Source organism: Buceros rhinoceros, unplaced genomic scaffold, assembly GCF_000710305.1.
Source record: "Buceros rhinoceros silvestris isolate BGI_N320 unplaced genomic scaffold, ASM71030v1 scaffold29445, whole genome shotgun sequence".
Lineage (NCBI taxonomy): Eukaryota > Metazoa > Chordata > Aves > Bucerotiformes > Bucerotidae > Buceros > Buceros rhinoceros.
Window position 1 is genome coordinate 1 of NW_010415066.1, and position 9,568 is coordinate 9,568.

Genomic DNA, 9,568 nt, shown 5'->3' on the forward strand with positions numbered 1-9,568 from the left:
GGAGCGGGTCGGTGCCGCGCAGTCAGCCGGCCTGCTGTCGCCGCGTCCAGCGCGGTTCGTAGCTCGGTTGGTACTGCTCCTCTGCTGGCAACTGTTTTCGCAGACTCAGTGAGGAATGCCACCTACATCCTGGTGCTGGAGACGTAAATGAATTGCTGCGCTCATTCAGCGTGTTCACAAAAATAAGGGCTTTTTTCTTAAACAACCTGCAAATCTCTTAAAATACCCTCAGGGATCGAAGTGCCTTGCTTGCTGACTGGCCGTCCTGAAAGAACGATCTAAGTGGCCGGCACAGTTGCACAAGCTGTCGGGGGAAAGGTGCCGCCGGAGAGACCTGGGCGAGCTCTCGCCTCGGGCCGCTGCGGTGGAGAACGGGCAGTGCATCCCTCTCAGCATCCTCCCAGCAGCTATCGGTGATCTGCTAGGTGTGCTGACTTCAAAGGGGACAAACACCAGCTGGGCGGAGAAAGAAACCCCGTTCGGGAGCTGGTTTCCCTTACGCACTGTCTGGTGGGCTTGGTTGATTTAAAATGACAATACGATATGAGAACAGAGCAAAGAAAGTGACCCATAGGTGTTCAGAAGAACAAGTCTGTACTGGCCGACATGCTTGGAAAACGCTGCTGATGTTTTGTAATTAATCATTTTCACATCTTTCTTTTGTATCTGTATTTTAAGTTCAGGTTCCACTGGTCTCTGTGAAGAGCCGGTGTCCGCGGGCTCAGCGCCTGTGAGGCGATAGCTGTTACCGCTGGGAGGGGCCGGTACATCCTGCACCTGGCAGAGGCAGTAACAGCTCTGGGAAGTTGCGGGGAATGTTAGCGTTGTGGGGCCATCGAGTAACATTTGAACAGAACGCGCAGGGGCACAGTGGCACGCGCTGCTGACATGCCCTCTCCTACCCTCAGTGGTTAAGATAACGTTTTCTCTATCCCGGGGGATTTAATAGGTCCCCTGCTCTGCTGGACTGTGTGTTTGATGAAAAGCTGCGCACTTTAATAGGTCTGATCTTACCTCTGTAAGAAGTGTTGTATGCAACAGACCTGACCTCTAATGGTCAGAAAGAGCAGTGTTCTCCAAGAAACTGTGCAAGGATTGTGGCTCGCCGGTTTGTCGTGACTGTGAGAGTGACACTGAAAAGGTGTAAAGAACTGTCCACCTTATTTTCAACACTAGCGAGCTTGTCTCTCCACCCCAAATCACAGGGAAGATTGTTTTTAATGGCACTTCCAAGTAACATGGATAAAAAGAACATAATTTAATTTTTAAAAATTAATATATTTAACGTCTTTAGAGGGTCTAAATCACATTTTAGTTCCTTTAAAAGCTTATTGAAGGATCATTTTGAGAAGGAAGGGGCAGAGAGATTGTAGAAGCTGTAGTGGGGTTTGACTACATTCCATGCTGGTTCAGGAGCTCCTGTGTTTCTAACTACTCTGTCATTTGTTTTAACTACACAGAAACACCACAGTTAAGTTTGCTGTCTGGAGATGAGGAGAGGGAGTCATTTTTGAGGTAAGAAGTCATCTTTTGGGGTGGGACTGAGGATGCTGTCTTTCTTATTGCAGGCAAAACGAGCAGTGCAGCGTGGAGCCACAGCGGTCATCTTTGATGTTTCTGAAAACCCAGATGCCATTGATCAGGTATGAAGAAGGGAGCCTACTTTTAATATAGCCTCCTTTGGGTTCTCTTAGGTTGCTGAGACAAGACCTGACAGCATCCAGGTCTCAGAGAACACTTGCCTTAAGACATGCAGCTACTGACTCGGGGTAACACGGTGCTGTGGTTATCCTGCTCGTCTTCTGGCAGGCAAGAAACAATGGAGGTGTTGAGAATGTGGCGGAAAGATAAAAGTTTAAGGAGTGATATTTTTCTTCTGGCCATTGCTAGAATCTAGAATCCAGGTCTGGGCTTGCGGTTTTGAGAAAGGATGGAGGCAAAATTTTTGTGACCCATTATGTAGTGAAGGAGGTTTTCATTGCCAGCTCTGTGTACAGAACATAGGATGCTGGGCCCTACCCAGCTTGTGATCGATGGTACTGTTGAGCAGTGCTATTTTGTCAGGTTGCAAAATGGCTTTCAAGTCTGGTTCTAAACAAGATTCTTAAAAATCTTGTAAACATTTCTTCCTTGTTCACAGCTGATGATTTCTGGGCTATGTGTTTTTGAGGAAGCAGGGGTTTTCTTTTTTTTTGAGGGTCTCAGTACAACTTCCATCTTTTCATTTGAAGTAGGTAATAGCTCTGTGAAATGCTTTGACGAGATCCTTCCAGCCAATTCTGAGTTATCTGAGTAGAGAGAAGAAACATAGCAAACACAAAAATACTCTGAATTTGGGTTAGCTTTGTTTTGTCTTGAAACAGTACTGCTCTTTCTACTGCAGTAGAAACAAGTGAAGCTGAATGTTTTTAAGTGCAGCCTGAGTTTCTTGGGGAAAAGAGAGACCATCAATGTTTACATTTAAAAAGCTGGCTTTAATTATGAAATTAGCATCTGATGGACAAAGGAATGCAGGCCCTTTGTAATGGATGGTTTGAGAACTGTGCTCTTGATGTGCATCAAGGCTACAGCCTTGATCTTGCAAACAGTCTCAGGGATATTGTTTCCCTTTTTATACACAGAAAAATGATCTGCACAAAGATGTAATCTGTCTTTTTTGAATTTTCTCTGTATATTACAGCTTCCAGTTGCTTTCAGCCACCCTGCTCTGAGTTACTGCCTCTTGCTCTCTTCCCTCCAGCAGCAACAGCTGTCCTTCCTTGATTCTTGAAAATAAACTGAGTGCAACTGTCCCCAATAGTTGGGAAGTTAGTCTAGTGGATGAGTGAATATTTTGGGTGTACCAGTAAAATGGAAGGAGGCTCGTGGCTTAGAGCAGTAGGCTCTGTTACAGGACAGAGCAGCAGACAATGCAAACACTCACAAACAGGAGAGGAATGACTAGACCTAGCTCTAAAGGGAAGAGCTACTTGATAGGCTCCCTTCTCATGCTGCTCTGCACACTTGTGTTTCATGCGTTTTTATTCTCAGCCAAAGTCTTCAGAACCCTTGACGTCAGGGGAACTAATTAATTTGTCTTTAAAATGAATACCATGTTGGCACCCACAATGGAATTGTGGAAAACAACAACAGATGGATAACAGTGGAGAAAAAAACCGATGTGCGTTAATCTGGAGTGTCTTTGATTCGGATGGGAGTATCCTTAGGCACTGAGGGGAGCTGTTTAGGGAGCTTTCCCCAGTATGCTTGTTACCAAGCCACAGAACAGCTAAGGGAGAGTGCTTTGGAAGGGAGGAGTGGAGTACAGTGGAAAGCGATCCTTCCTGCCTGTTGATGAACAGAAATAGGAAGCACGCCTGACCAGGAGAAGAATTGCCCTTGGACAATTTGATAGCAGATTTTGTGGGTTTTATTCCCGTTGATCTGGCTGTCTTCTGCTCTAGACTAAGAATGAAACTTTTCATTTCAAAAATGCTCTGTAAAATCTGATTTGTTTCTTAGTTTTACTTTTGCACAGTTTGAAGAGGAGTAACGGCACCCAGAGCATCATGTTTAGCAAGAGTCTGGCAGTGTGCAAAAGCTGCTGAGGAATCAGGTGAATTCTTTCTTAGACAAGAAGGCTTGAGAGAAAATGTATGTCTGGGAATGCATGGACAACGATTGGATTTGGCCTTAGGTCAGCAAGTCTTGTAGACATGTAGGATCCTTGGGTTGGATTCAAGTATTTCAGCTAGTTTTAGCTCTTCAAAAGACATCTGCCTTAAAATAGTTTGATCAGTCACATACTAGAAAGAATCTGTTTAAAAGTTTCAGTGAAATCTGTCACTATCACCTGGACAGGTTAAGTAGAGTACTTTTTAAGTAGAGTACTTTTTAAAGTACTTTTAAAGGATGATAGACCTGTCAGTTGGTAATTTCTACATGTTTTAGCTAGACGTCGCTGGTAGAGAACAATGTAGATAATGGCAGGTCTGCCATATACTACTCTTGTTCAATTTGCTCTCACTCCCGTCATCTCATTCCTGCCTCCTGTACCATTTCCATCTGCTTGTCAGTGCCTTGCTTGTTTTGTATCAACCAGCCTGTATACTAGGATTTTTCCTGTGGGTCAGAATAAGCAATATGAATTTTATCATGTTGGTGTCATTTTGTAACAGAACAATTCTCTTGTCTTGTTATTCCCCTCTCTGGTATATAGTTCAGCAGATTGCTTTTCTGGATTTGTTGGCTAGAGAAGTTATGCAAACTCCACACTTGAAGGTTTTTAACATCTGTCTGGATAAAGCCCCGAGCAGCCTGGTCTGATAGCATAATTGACCCTGACTTGACCAGGAGCTTGGAATCGAAGGGTTTCTTCCCACCCACATTATTTTCTGATTCTATGATTTGACCTTTCAAAAAAATTGGCTGGACCTGGAAGGAAGTTTCGTGGTGAATTAAGCCATCTAATACCATGCTTTAGTCTTTGAGGCCACCATCCTGCGATCGATAGCTCTAGTGGTTGCCAGAACCCAACTATTTGAATGAGTTTGCTGAGTTAAACAGCAGTAATTACAGACTTTAATAAATTGGCTAGGTGCAAAGAGCCTGAAAGACAGGACTCTAGCATGAGATTGTTCAGAGAGCCAAAGAAATTTGTATGTGCATAATAGAACTACAAAGTTGAAATAACAAAATGTTCAGAAAATTTAGCAAGGTAATTTTTTTTTTTACTGTGCAGATCTTTATTCTTTTTCATTATAATGTTTAGCTTATTACAGCACAGGCATATAATGTGGTTAAGTTAAAGCTGCTGTTCAGAAATAACATTTGCTTATTGTAATCCTAGTTTTGGGCAATTAAAAAAAAAAGCATCTTAAATCAAAAGTTTAATTCAGGTTTACCTCTATGGAATACTTTAAGTGAAGGTCTGTGCTAGAAGGGAACAATTCATGCTTGAATCAATTCCACATTCACGTTCCTTTTCTCTCCGTTGTCCAAAGGAGAGGTAGTTTTCCTGAAACATGCCTTTTGAGTAGATTATTTTTTGTTCTAGTTGAACCAGGGCTCAGAGGACCCACTGAAGAGACCAGTGGTGTATGTCAAGGGTGCTGATGCTGTCAAGCTAATGAACATAGTTAACAAGCAGAAAGTGGCACGAGCAAGGATTCAGCATCGCCCCCCACGGGTGAGACTTTAAGACACTTTATCTAGGTATTACACTGCTGTTGCTTCATGCAGTGCTTGCTACTGCACTGAGTGTGAAGATGTTGTGGTGCTCCCCATGAGCATTAATAACATGTGAAATTCTGTTGACCTAAATAAATTGAGCAACTGCACTGCGGACAAGCAGCTACACTTGATGTAAGTATAGAATCCACATCTGTGGTATCTGCTGTCTTTCATAACAATTCTTTTGAATATATAAAAGGCTAAAAATGTTACAATAGAAGTTTCCTTTTTCTTAATTAAGTAACTTAATTATTGTTCGCTCCTGGTAGTTGAGATTTGTAAGGTAGTCTGCCCTGTGTTAACAAATAATTCTGTGTGGTATTTTAAACATGGGTTAATTATTTGATACCTGATATTTGTAATTGTAATATAAAATAGCTTTTCTAGAATTTTTTTGAACTCTCTCTACATGTAGTTTACAGAAGAACATATCTAGAGGTCATCCATCTTCCAGTTACCACTTTGGTTTTGTTGTATTTTTATAGAATTCTTCTGCTAAGAAGCGTGTTTGAAAAGGGTGCCATTCGCTGAAAATTCAAACATTGATTTTCACTCGCTTAAGCAGACAAGCAAACCAATAAATCATGGAAATTTGTGTTAGTGTGATTCACTAAGTTAAAAACTGGATTTTTGGGGGTCAGTTCAGAGACGCTGTAAATCTGACACCTCATGACTGGCATTCTCTGTATTTCATTCATGTGCAGTGACATGTGAAACCCAGTTTTTTTCTTATAGAATCCTAGTTAACAAATGGAACAGTGCGTACTTTGACTTTTGCCGTTGTGACTGCCTACATTTGACAATGACCACCGAGAAAGTAGAGAAGAGAAAGAAGCAATAGATTTGAGTATGATCTAAAGAAAGGAAAAATAATATTTCTGTTTTAATTTTTAAGCAACCCACTGAGTACTTTGATATGGGAATTTTCCTGGCCTTCTTTGTGGTTGTGTCTCTTGTTTGCCTCATTCTTCTTGTCAAGATCAAACTGAAACAGCGACATAGTCAGGTAAGAGCAGTAGTGGGGGATTCACTGAATGCTGAAAGTTAGCTTCTCTCTCTTAACCTTGTCCCAGAACTCGCTCGCTGCTTTTCAAAATGCTGGACGATGACTCACAATAGCCATCTTTCTGGAAGGGGTTTTGTCCATGGATGTAGGCCTTTGGAAAAAATTTGAAATACCTTGAAAGGAGATCTACACTGACCTGTGATGTTCAGTTAAATCCTGGAATGAAAAGAGCAAGGAAGCCATTTAGCCATTGGAAAGAGGAACATTTCTGTTTGTTCAGAGGTTGATTATGAGTAGCACTGATGTTCTTAATTCCAAGCTCTTGTTGCTGTATTATGGAGAGAATATTAGGATTGAAAATAAATTGCAACTCTTTAAGAATAAACAGACATTATTCTATTGAAATGTGAGAGTTTTGCACAGTAAAATGTTTGGTGAGGAGAAATTCTAGGTGAGATACTTTATGAGTTTCTCCTGTCAAATATGAAGGGGAAAGCAGATGAAGGTAATGTTCTCTGAAGTTTGTAGTTGTAAACTGTCCAGTATATATATGTAACAGGAATGCAAAGCGCTGTAGGTGCTTAGGACTCTTGCTTCAGACACACTGAGTAGGAATCTAAAGATGTTATGAGCCAACAGCAGTGTCAAAAAAACTGTTATAAAAGGGAGAAGATAAATTCTACAGTCAAATGAAAACAACCCACTGTGTTCCTAAACTTCTGCTATTGATTCAGTTTAGGGGGAGGAGGAAGCAATACAGCTAAGGTAGTAACATTTCCTTTCAATCCTTTTCTAAAGTGTTGCCTCTGGTAACATGGTGGTTCACAGCATAATGGGGCATTACTGACAATTCAAAAAAAGTTCCTGGTCAAGCCTTACATGCGGCCTTGAATAGTTGCTGCCTAGAGTTGAGCAGTTGCAGTGTATCCCAACTGTCGGTGCCTTTGTCCTGTTTCAGTTCAAAGTAGCTTATTATTCTCACTACTGCATGTGGCACACATTCTTTTCATGAGGCTTCTGATCTAAATTCTAATTAGCCTTCTCTTTGCTTAGTTTATGAAATTGTACGTTAGTCTAGGCCTGACATGACTTGGTAAGATACGTTGATTTGATATGGTGGTGTTTCTCTGCTGCTACGCTGTAGTCCCTTTTGCAGCAGCATTGCCTTTTTTTCCCCTTTTTTCTTTTTTTTTTTTTCCGTCTGTTGTAGAATTCCATGAACAGGCTTGCAGTGCAAGCGCTGGAAAAAATGGAGACCAGGAAGTTTAAGTCCAAAAGTAAAGGACACCGGGAAGGTAGCTGTGGAGCACTGGACACACTCAGTAGCAGCTCCACCTCTGACTGTGCCATCTGCTTGGAGAAGTACATTGATGGGGAGGTAAAGGATAAATGGTTTCTTCAACATGGGCTGAGAATGTAGCTGGTTTATTTTAGCACTGTGTTACGTGGCTGGCTGTTGGGTGTGTTGTGTACTGAGGTTGTGCCGCTTGCCAGACTGATGGCATTGAGTAGCCAATTCAGCCTCAACTGCATTCTGCACTCCCAGAGAAATCTCAAGGGCATTTCTCCAGACTGCAAAGTGAGAGGTGAGGGATCTCACTCTGCAAGTTGCTACCTCTGTCAAGCTGCTTTTCTGAGGAAGAACTCGTAAAGACGTCAGGGTTACCTCAGCATTTAGTTCTCTGGGTATTTTTAACGCTCTGTGTGAAGATGATGGGGCATTCAAGCTCTGTTGGGCATAAGGGACACATTTCCTGTTTTGTTTCTTAAGCTTTGATGGTGCCTTGTCTTTAAAATGTCAGGTACACAGCACTGCTGGGAAACCAGAGGAGAAGAAGGAGGAGGAGATGGCAGAAGGTTCAGGAACTGTTTTTTGACTCCTTAGTTACCATCCCTGCACTGATGTTAGTGCTTGCCTTCGGTGACACAGTTCTACTCTGAGAAAGCAATGAAAAGATAGAATAGAAAAGAGGCTCCTTAGAACGGAGGCTGTCAATAATCACAGCTTTATTCTTCCATATAAAAGTAATTTCATGTCATTTTATTTTGAAATGATTCATAAAGGATTCATCATTTTTAAGGCAATAGAAAAAACCAGCTGCAGTATTTGAGTGCCACAAGCAAACAGAAAGTTAATGAAGGTAGCTGATGGGAAATTACTCAGAGTAGCAAGGATGAAGGCAGACGAGACCTTCAGAAGGACTGTACAAAACTGACTGGACAGGAAATTCATGCATGAACTTCAGCATGTCGTGATATGCATAGGGAAGAGCTTCACATGTATTATTGATGGGTTGTGAGGTGAGCATTGCTGTTCAGAAGCAAGATCTTGAAGCTGTTTTAGATGGCTTTTCGAAAGCAGATCAGTTCTTTGTGGCTGTCTAAAAGACGAATCAGATACTAGAAGTGAGATGGGGAAGTCTGGAGAACCGATCAGAAGACATAATTGCACCACTGTGTAAGTTCATTCATGCTCTCACATTAAGTACTGTGTGCTCTTCTGATCTCTTTTCACAAAAGTTATGTTGGAAGCGAAGGTGCTTCAGAAAAGGGCTGTCACAAAGTGATCAAAGATTTGGAATGGTTTCTGTACAAAAAAATGACTGAGTGGGCTAGGACTGTCTAGTCCCGGATTACCTGGGGATGGGGGGTTACAGAAGTTGTGAATGGAGAGCATGAACAGGAATCAGCTGTTTATGTTTTTCCAGTACAAGATGAAACTGCTAGGACTCGGTCTGAATCAAAATGTGCTGTTTCTCCACCAGCATCAGTAGCCCTGTGGAACTTCTTGCCAAAGCATGTTGCAAATTCAAGGCCTGAGCTCGTGGGGAGACTTAAGCAGTACTTAGAAGAAAGATCTGTTGCAAGTTTCAACTGGTAGATATCCAGCAGGCTCAGGAAATGCTGTAAACAGATAATAGCAGAAAAATGAGAGTGCTGGGCAAGGGAAGAAGTATCATGTATGCTGTGTTGGTTTTGCTTTTCCCTGAGTATTCTCCATTGCTAATAGTTGCAGGCAGAATACATCATTAGGTGGATTCTATTGGTTTGATTTTTGTGGGTTGGTTCTGGGTTTTTTTTTAAAGTTCATTTAATGTATTCAGGAAAACTCAAAGGATTGATCACTAGCTGTTGTGCTTTTGGCTTGGTTGAAACAGATGGCATTTTTTTCCTTATCACTTCGAAAATAGGAATTGGTCTGTTTTGTAGCTAGGTTGAAAAAAATAGGAGTAAGCTGTGAGCAGTTCACTCATTAGGAAGAAGTACTTTTTCATGTTCCTTCATTTGTTCCTGTAGGAACTGCGTGTCATTCCCTGCACTCACCGGTTTCACAAGAAATGTGTGGATCCG

The 9,568-nt window shown here is 41.8% G+C and overlaps 1 long non-coding RNA gene across 1 annotated transcript; it reads left to right on the forward strand.

Annotated features, from left to right (window-relative positions):
- The first annotated feature begins 1,586 nt into the window (after positions 1-1,586).
- On the forward strand, positions 1,587-6,215 carry LOC104488725. The gene is made up of 3 exons (XR_727802.1): positions 1,587-1,643; positions 5,036-5,167; positions 6,107-6,215. It is a non-coding gene; the product is annotated as an uncharacterized LOC104488725 (long non-coding RNA).
- The last annotated feature ends 3,353 nt before the right edge of the window (positions 6,216-9,568 follow it).